This window comes from Haliaeetus albicilla, chromosome 3 (assembly GCF_947461875.1).
Source record: "Haliaeetus albicilla chromosome 3, bHalAlb1.1, whole genome shotgun sequence".
NCBI lineage: Eukaryota > Metazoa > Chordata > Aves > Accipitriformes > Accipitridae > Haliaeetus > Haliaeetus albicilla.
This window is the reverse complement of record NC_091485.1, coordinates 35642327-35652862: the sequence shown is the minus strand read 5'-3', so window position 1 is coordinate 35652862 and position 10536 is coordinate 35642327.

Here is a 10536-nt window from a genome sequence, read left to right as displayed (position 1 = left end):
CCCTATAGTAATTTCTGAATGTGGACTTCTGTTTGCTGCACCACACAATTCACACTGGCTGTCCCCACACTGCCTGAATCCTCCTTGTGCCTGAATTCCCTCCTGTGGCAAGCCAGTATTTGCTCCAGGCTCAAGCCAATTTCAATTAATGTAGAGGCTACGTGAAGACCTCAAGAGCATGCACTCAAATCCAGAGCTGATGTCTGTGCTAACCTGATACACCTAATTTGAGAGTGATGCCAGATCATTAGGGAAGTGGAATTTGGGCTCAGGAAAGAATTAAATCCACTGACAATATTTAGAATAAAAATTGCAGAATTGCTCATAGAAAATATTATCAATGTAATAGAAACTGTTGTACAGAAACTATATATCATTGGATCAGTTTAATATAATAGTCATGTTTAAGTAACTGTTACATGAAAGTGAAGAGAAAAAAATTTTCTCAAATAGTTGGCAAGCTAGTACCTGTAGAGGTATCACCTCCCCCCAAATAATCTCACAAATACTCTCATTAATTTTCAAAGAACACAAGAACGGAAACTAAGTAATATTGATTCATCCACTTTTCGAATGGGAAGGCAACCCCTTCTCAAAAACAAGATCCTCTGTCCTGGCTTCAGCTGGAATAAAGGTAATTTTCTTCTTAGTAGCTGGTATAGTGCTGTGGTTTGGATTTAGCATGAGAAGAATGTTTATAACGCACTGATATTTTAGTTGTTGTTAAGCAGTGTTTCTACTAAGTCAAGGACTTTCCAGCTTTTCATACTGCCCTGCCAGCAGAGGCTGGGAGTGCACAAGAAACTGGGAGGGGAAACAGCAGTGACAGCTGACCCCAACTGGCCAAAGGGATATTCCAGACCATATTACATTATGCCCAGTACATAAACTGGGGGGAGTTGGCCGGGCAGCACCGCGGCTCGAGGATTGGCTGGGATTTGGCCAGTGGGTGGTGAGCAATTGTATTGTGCGTCACTTGTTTTGTATATTCTAGTAGTAGTATTTTCCCTTCCTTTTCAGTTCTATTAAACTGTCTTTATCTCAACCCATGAGGTTGGGGTTTTTTTCTTCCCTGATTCTCTCCCCCATCCCACTGTGGCGGGAGAGGGAGTGAGCGAGCGGCTACATGGTGCTTAGTTGCTGGCTGGGGTTAAACCATGACATCCCCTCACATAAAATTCTGTTCCTAACCACCCTGATGCTACTTTCCTGTTGGCAGAATAGCAGCGGCGGCAGCAGAATAAAGATAGAAGCTATGAGATATTCAAAAGAGCCAAAGGAAATACAGTGCACATTTTTCAATAAATCTCAGTGTCAGCTGGCTGTCTCTTGTCTCTAGGTACACAGAAATTCAAGGTGAGCACAGACTGGTATACAGCAGCCAAGGGAAGCAATTTTGTTCAGGCTAGTTTAATATTCTTACACTTAATGACCTTCTCATCAAAGTCAAGACTATCAAGTTTATTACTCAGTTAAGAACAGTCTACAGAATTGTCGTGGTTTAACCCCAGCCAGCAACTAAGCACCACGCAGCCGCTCACTCACTCCCCCCCTATCCAGTGGGATGGGGGAGAAAATCGGGAAAAGAAGTAAAACTCGTGGGTTGAGATAAGAACAGTTTAATAGAACAGAAAAGAAGAAACTAATAATGATAATGATAACACTAATAAAATGCCAACAGTAGTAATAAAAGGACTGGAATATACAAATGATGCGCAGGGCAATTGCTCACCACCCGCCGACTGACACCCAGCCAGTCCCCGAGCGGCGATTCCCTGCCCCCCCCTTCCCAGTTCCTAAACTAGATGGACGTCCCATGGTATGGAATACACTGTTGGCCAGTTTGGGTCAGGTGCCCTGGCTGGGCATGAGAAGTTGAAAAATCCTTGACTTCAGTCTAAACACTACTGAGCAACAACTGAAAACATCAGTGTTATCAACATTCTTCACATACTGAACTCAAAACATAGCACTGTACCAGCTACTAGGAAGACAGTTAACTCTATCCCAGCTGAAACCAGGACAAGAATAAAAAAAATAAGCCTTCGAAGTAGTAGATGGCATATTACCTGTTATACTATTATCCCTGTCTACAGTCTCATGCAATATTGTTAGATTTTGTACTAGTAGAAACTCTGGATTGTAAATTACTTAAGAAATTAATTTAAGTTCAACTATGTATACAGGATAGACACTTATCTTCAGCTTTTGACTAAGAATGTATATAAAAATAACCATCTTCTACATAATACCTTTGTTTTTGTTCTGTAATGTTCACTACTAGATCATTGATTGGATGATGAATGGTTACTGAGATCAGTGAAACTGAGTAATTATCAGTAACATCTAGGTTCCCCCAAAACAACCTAGTAAGGTCTCCATTTCAGTTTCCTCTAAATTCCCAAACTAGACTGTTGGCCAGTTAAAGGTTATAAGTTATAAAAGTTGGTAAGTATTAAAAGTATTACGGTATTAAGTATTAAAAGTTACAGGTTGAGAATAATTTTGAAACAACTACCATAAAATCATACACTTTTCAACAGTGTCGTCCACAAGCAAAGGTAAAAATACTCACTTTATTTCAACATTCATTATCCAAATAAAGCCAGCACCCCAGTTTATGAGTAAACTTCCCTGAAGGCGGTGTTGTAAAGCAAGTTTAAAAGAGAAGAAAAAAACCAAAGGCCAGAGTAGAGGACCCAAAGAATTGCTCATTGCCACAAACTAGAGAGCTGCTTCAGGGAATAATGGAGTTTGTTCAAGCTCCTCAATTTTCAAAGCAAAACTTTCCCTGAATTCTGTTATATTACCCCTTCACAAAAAGTTCCTAGGCAAAGTTTGCTGGGAGACTTTGGGACAGGATCCTCTCCCCTTCTCTACAGCGGGGTGTCCACAACCAGGAGGCACTTGCCACTCGGGTGTTTCTCACCAAGCACAAAGCACAAGTATCCTGAAACCAGATGTTAATTTTGAGGGCTGAGGCCAGGAATGAACTAGACTTCAAGACTGCCTTCTTCAAATGGATTAACTGTGGGAAGACCTGGGTTTTATTACTTCCTTTTGAGGTAACCATCCTCAGATGTTCAAAGATCACAGGCACTTTTATTGAGGGTATTCGCACTCTTTTGCAAAGCTAATTTGGAGCTGCGATAAGAAGCACAGGAGCCAGTTTCACAACACAGGACCTCAGAAACAATACTTAGGGGCCTTAAAGTGTTCTTGACCCTCATTCCCAGCCCTTGGCATGACATCCAGTTCCTCAGGACATAGCAACTTCAGTAGGAAAAAATCAATTTTGCCATCCAAAAGAGCAGCGTAACACCTGATCCTCTGCCATGCCCAATGCTTTCTGTTTGTTTTGCCAGGTTAGTTTTCAGATGGATGAGTTCCCTGGTCCAGCTCCCCACGTGGTTTCACTTACACTAGCTTGCGTGGAGGTGGTGGAAACACACAGTTGGGGACAGCTTGTTGCAGGGAGAGCAGACAGGTTTGGGCTTGCACCAAGTTAAAGAGCTCGGGTGGGCAGAGCCACACAAGGACATAAAACTGCTTTAACTCTGGCTCAGTTCACTGTCCCAGTTTGCAGGACAGTTCCATGAATAGCTGTGCTGGTACAACTGGAGGAAGAAGAGTGTGGGGCCAGAAATGAGCAGTCATAGATAGAAACTGAGGAACAAAAACTCCATTCAGCTGTGATCGCCACCGAACTACTGAGCAATTGATAGCATTCAGTGTCATTTCTGAAGCTTTCTGCAGTGCTGGAAGCAAGAGAAAATGCTATCTTGTTTTGAGGGGACAGGAAATCTGTGAATAAACGTGACAGCTCTGAGAGGTGCCGCTGTAAACCAGCATGGTGTTAAAATGAAGTTCTGCCTAGCTGAGGGGATTTTACCACCACAACCCTTTCTGGAAGAGTCTGTTAGAATCCATCAGCAATTAAAGCTCTCAGGTGATATATAATAGGCTTTTAAAGGAGAGTCTCCACAAAGCTGTGAAATATGGTATTTCACTGCCTTGTACTTATATGGTCATCTATTCCTTTATAAATTGAATGGGTATTTCACTCTAATGGATATTTCCAATTCATATGTAAATGCTGTTCTAATTTGATAGCATTTTTACTCACTTTACAGACTTGAAGATTTTGCATTTAAGACCAGAAACGACTATCAGGTCATTTAATATCATCTCTTTATCTTGGACCCCTAACCTTACCCCACGCTAAGCTAAATAACTTATTTGATCAAAGTGTAGGTTGTGCTTGATAGTTGCCACAAAATCCCTTAAAATTCCTGCAGTTCAGTGTCTTCCCCACTGTTTTATCATCATCACAGCAGTTTCCTTACTGTCACCAGCAGATTTTTCTGCTTTTCCTGATTTTTGCAACACTCTCAGACTGCTCTGAACAGCTTCAATGCATTTCGCCTGTGCTGGAGTGCTGGGCTTTTCCTAAGCTGAAATGCCTGTGCACTTTGGTTCAGATTCTCCACAGCCTTGGAGTTCAGTTACCAGTGAAATCACATTTAACTCTCAAGCTGTTTACAATTCAAACAAAAGGATTTGTCTGTACGGCATCCAAAACCGACAGTTACAAGTACTTAAGCTTTTTGCACCAAGGTCAAATATAAAAAAAATCTCCCTCCTATTTCCTGCGCTTGCAGTCTTCTGCATACCATACAGCTTAGGCTGCATCTACAGAGCCTCTTTTTATGTATCACATAAGTTTTTACAGATAAGCTCGCTCTTCTAATCCTCTAAGGGTTCCATACAAATTCAGCCTTTTCCCTTCTAAACTTCTTAATTTCTTACTTATTCAGAAGATATTTCTGCACTTGACTACTTAAAGACTTTTTCATTTCCTTGGAGATATAATAATTTTTTTGCAGAATACCTGTTAAGCTCTGTACCTAACTGGACTATTAACAAATTTGTGACTCAACAAGGTAGTAAAATTCTGCCCTTTCCCACTGTCCTAAACCAGGTTTGACTGCACCTGTAAGATGGCATAATGTCTTGAAGGAGCACATTAAAACTTTCGCACTCAGATGACTGCTGATCTGATTTATAAACACCGTGCCCATTAAAATTTGTTCCAAACATTTCGGCAAACCAGTTTAGTATCAGATCAAGCAGCAGGTGCCTATATCAGAATTCCCCAGACCACCCACAGGTCCTTTCAGGCCCCTTCTTATTCCCTTCCCACTCCTTTACTCCTGAGCTCAAGGCACCTGGCTGCAGCTGCTCTTCCACAAATGCAGGCTTGGACCGTGGTCTTTCTTCCTGGAGCCTCACCATAGTCAGCTCTCTCTCTCTGTCACACTTTGCATGCCACTTTCCATCTGTCTTTCACCTTGGATGCCCTCTCTTGGACTGGGCTCTTCTGCCTTCCCTTAGGCCTTTTCTTGAATCACAGGTATTGCATTTAATAATCTTGGCATTGCCACTAAGCCAGAGCCAAGCCCTAGCACAGAGCCAGACATGCCATAAGCAGCATTCCCTGGATGCAGCTCAGTGCACTGAGTTGTTCATGGGAGCGAGCAGGTGGGAGGGCAAAGCAATCTCCCCTGGCAATCAGAAAGTGAGGAGCTTTTCTGCATCGCTGCTGGCTGAACATCTCAGTATCAGCACTAAGCGGACTTGGAGCAATGCAGGAGACAAGCTCTGAACAGCACATACCAGGGGACCATGAATGCCCATGACAGCTCTAGTTCTGGCAGTGTGATCTGCTGCAAGCTCCATGAGCTGGATCCTATCTGGTGAGGAATACAGACGTAATTCCCACATGCACTGCATATTATGGCCCCCTCCCATATTTGGATTTGGATCCATTTCTTCTCCACTAAGGAAAAGGAAACATCCATAGCCAAGGAGCACACTGCTATGGGGAGGAAACCTTTGAGAAAAGCTGGGCTACAGGTACCTAGGGACTCTTCAGTTCCTACAGGACCTCAAGACAGATCGAGGATCAAGACCAGGTAAGAAATTCACTCTGTGGGACCTTTCCTAACATGGTTGTTTTCCCTTCTCTTGTAGGAATGCAGCCAGGCCTTACACATTTAACCAACAGAGTGATCTAATACAACAACTGGGATGCCTCACCTCCAGCAGTGCCCAGGCCTGTTGTCTTCACCATGCTCCAGACCCATCCTGCAGCTGCTCCCATGTTTTTAACAACTGTCCCATTTAACCTATACCACACACACTTTAGCATGGGTCCTACTAGTTGACATTTTATTCCCAACTATGAAAAACCTTGCTCCAGTGCCCATAGACAGAGCTAAAGGTGTAGCCTGCCTGTTCCACAGGAGACCACACCAGATAAAACTGAGCAAGATTTCACACAGCCTGTCTCTCTCAGTGAGTTCCAAAATTGCCCCAAGAATGCATATCACTTCAGATAGCGAATCCACAGCAGTGTGGAAGCAGGGAAGACACTGCAGTAGGGCTGAGAAGAAATGAAGTGGATTTTCATGCTCTTACCAGTGGTGGGTTGTTCTATGGCAGCAATGGGAAGTCATGTGGCAAGTACAATTTGTTTCTTACCAATAAACATAAAGTTGGTCTGGAAAGGTGAACAGATAGCAGAAGTCATCTAATCAAGGCCCTGCAGCAGCCATAGAGTCCTTCTGTACATCTCTTACTACTTCACTGTCATCTTCTACACTACACATGCAGCCTCTAGAGTGGGAGTTTTACATGCCTCTCCCATGCACTGAGAGCACTCACTTCATGCTCTGGTTGAGTGGGTAGTAAAAAGCATGGTAGAAGCATCAGCTCACCCCTATTTGGGATACATGCTAAAACACATTGATCCTTATTCTTTGCACTGTTTAGTCCACCTCCATGCTTCACACATTTTGTAGTATTCTGCTTTTATTTTACATACTAAATTAAATAAAGTCCATTAAAAATACCCTGAAGTTCAAGGCTCTCAGCCCTGCAGAGCCAGCCAGGATATAAGAAAGAGCTAGCTATAACTGGGACTGCTGCTGCAAACAAGATTGGGTGAGGTGATGTTACAAGCAAAATTACCAGGCAAGCACAGGAAATATAAGGAGAAAAGAAAGGAGAGGGGAAGAAGGAAGAACCCAATTGCATAAACCCAGCAATGACTATTCATAGCTCCCCATACACACACACTGCACCAATCAAACACTCTATGCAAGGGAAAGCTACCCCACACTACAAAAGACTTTACACTCAATCGTAAGTACGGGCCTCCCTCATGGACTACCTTCCCAGCGTGGGCAGGGAAGTGAAGTGGCTGCAGCTGGTGCTAGCACTTGCACAGCAGGTTCCCCTCAAGTACTTTGGTCCCATTCAACAGCCACGTGCTCTTTCTGGGCCTCTCAGAAGCACAGGCACAGGAGATCTTTTTCATGTGCTGCAGATCAAACTCAGCTCTGACCCTGAGAGACTCCCCGTCTCTTCCACAGACATACTACAGCTGCAGACACACACCCCAAATGCTCAAGGAGGCTGCCCGTGAGTGCCTTCATAAACCATCAGGGTTAGGCAGGAGTCACAGAGAAACAACCAGCAAGACAGCACTTCTGTTGCTGCTGACAGACCATGTTAACCTGGTTGCACTGCTGCAGCTCTGGAAGATGCGGGCACTGCTTCCTTTTCCACATGAGTCAGCGCTGACGCTAGCAAAGCAGCTATTGCAATATACTACACTGTGAAGTACTGTTGACAAAAAACTGCTAGCCCGGGCAAGGATGGGAGCTCACTACTTTATACACTCTTGCCACAGACTCTACCCATCAGAGACACAAAACTCCCTGTGCTCTGGCATGCTCCCCACGCAGCCATAGCATGAGCAGGAGCTTTGTGTACAGCCACGGCTCTCTCTTCTCCAGCACTGACTTCCCTCGCAATGGTCAGAGGTTACCAGTACCTACATAACTTTCCTCATTGTGCTCCCTGGGGATCCCCACCTGGTGCTCAGCACATCTCTGTTAATGCCTTTTCCCTACCAGCAAGTGACCCCTTCATTTGTCAACCTCCCGAACTGAAAGTACCACCGTTCTGCCAAAGTCACCACCACTTGTCTCATGAATGCTGCAGTGAACAGCACAACCATTGGTCTTGCTAAGTTCAGGGAGGGAGTCAGACTGCAGTATCATATTGCCTCTCTGTCATGCACAGCCTCTGTTAGATGAACCTAACAGAAAGCAACACATTTCACTCCCAGCACACTGCAACCCATTCGAGAAGCTCTGCCAAGCCCTTCCACAGCAACTGTTTCTGTGGGAAGCTAAAGGGGCACATTACTTTCAGCACATAAGCCTGTTGTTTGGGTCCTCAAGGTCAGGGCTGCCTTCACATAAGGCTGACTCCTCCTAAGATGGCAGCTGACACAGATCTAACAGGGATGTATGTAACATCAGATTTGCATCCTCAGCTTCAATCCAGGTTGGAGCACCTTTTTTTCACTCAGTTAAGGATCACTTCAGTATTAGAGATGGATGTAATTTTCCTGTCAAAGACACAAATATGTTTAAAAACTTGGTTTGATTCAGGCAAAACTATTTTTTTTCAAATACATCAAATTATTTGGCCCACAATTAGCTAAAGTGTCCAAAATAATAATTTTGTATTTTCAGAAGGAAAATTTCCATTAGATTTTTATGCCACAAGTAAAGGGATAAATCTCCTTTTGCTAAGAATGGAGACAATTTTTTTTTCAAGTTTATTTCATTTTGTGCCTACGTCATGGTCTCTGGAAACACATCTTACAGGTTGAAGCCATAAAGAAAACCTTGCCCAAACTCCCTTTATGCCAGAAGCACTTTGCAAATATCTCTGTGGTGATCTGGAGCCCAGCTGAAGTCAACGGCACCCTGGATAAACATGAGGAAGCCAATCTAGGGAAAACAGCATGGGAGGTGCCAGACTGAGACCTTTAAAAATTATATTGGTAATTACAGAATAAGACTGTTAGGGAGAAAAAGGATGCCAGCATATTGTCTATTGGTTATGTGATTGCATTCATCAACAAACACTGTTTATTCTGAAACCTGGCACAGATGGTACATACAGTATCACTGAAATAAAGAGCCCTCTGTGCACTGTCCTCTTCACAGTTTACACTACTGTTAATATTTACTGTCTATATTTACTGCAGGCATAGAAATGTTAGCAGCAAGTAATAAATCCATCATTCTTCTATGCCTCTGTAAGGTCTTTGCAAACTTCAGTGGGACAAAAATCCTAGTATTTTTTTTCCCCATTAAGTAAGAAACCAGTTCAGAAAGTTGCAGGTTTTCTTCCTTCTAGTGGGTTTCCTCTGCCACTAGTTTAGAAGTCCTGTTTACTGAACACACATAAAGTGTTACTGATAACATCAGGCAGCACAGCTGTTGACTACTTTGCCCAGCATTTTTTAAAAGGGGACAAATTACAAGCATGCCTAGTTGTTAGTCTTGCATTCACGGCTCATTACAGACACAACTTTACTCTTTGTTCAACACGAACCCTGTGTTGCTGCATAGCTTCTTACCATTAATTATTGCTATATGAAATGCTGAATAGTGAAATCGGTATTAAGGAAAGTGATCAGTGTATCCTTTCAAGCCCCCTTGCTGCCAGAGAAGCAACTGCATAGAAAAAAACCTTGTACCTTAAAAAGAATGGGAAGCTGGAACACGTGGACTTTCTAGTTGTTGCCTGATAGCATATAAAGTTAAATCTCAGCATAGCTAAGAGTAAAATCCAGCTCTTTTGAATCCCATTTCAAATGGAATGCTTTCTCTTCCTACAGTCCTTTATTTCATTTCCAGTCCCTGCATGTACATGCATGTACACTTCAGAGAGGGTGTGATTCTGCAGGACATTTGGTATGTAACCATGTAATTGAAGATGCCATTAAAAAGGAAATGCAGAGGAGATGATATGGCAACTTCAGTTTGCAAGGCCAATCTTAATTTTGCTCTTTCCTAGTTTTCACATTCTTGATTACTGTATTGGCTTTGTGTGGCAAGGTTTTGGTAGTGGGGGGTGGTTACAGGGGTGGCTTCTGTGAGAAGCTGCTGGAAGCTTCCCCTGTGTCCGACAGAGCCAATACCAGCCGGCTCTAAGACGGACCCACCGCCGGCCATGGCCGAGCCCATCAGCGACGATGGTAGTGCCTCTGGGAGAACAGAATTAAGAAGGGGAAAAAAAAGTTGCTGGGACAGACAGAAACAGCAGCTGGAGAGAGGAATGAGAACATGTAAGACAAACAACCCTGCAGACACCCAGGTCACTGAAGGAGGAGGGGGAGAAGATGCTCCAGGTGCTGGAGCAGAGGGATGCCCCAAGGAGGCTGTGACCCCGTGGGAAGCCCATGCTGGAGCAGGCTCCTGGCAGGACCTGAGGACCCGTGGAGAGAGGAGCTCACGCTGGAGCAGGTTTTCTGGCAGGACTTGTGACCCTGCAGGGGACCCACACTGGAGCAGTGTGCTCCTGAAGGACTGCACGCCATGGAAGGGACCCATGCTGGAGCAGTTCGTGAAGAACTGCAGCCCATGGGAAGGACCCACATTGGAGAAG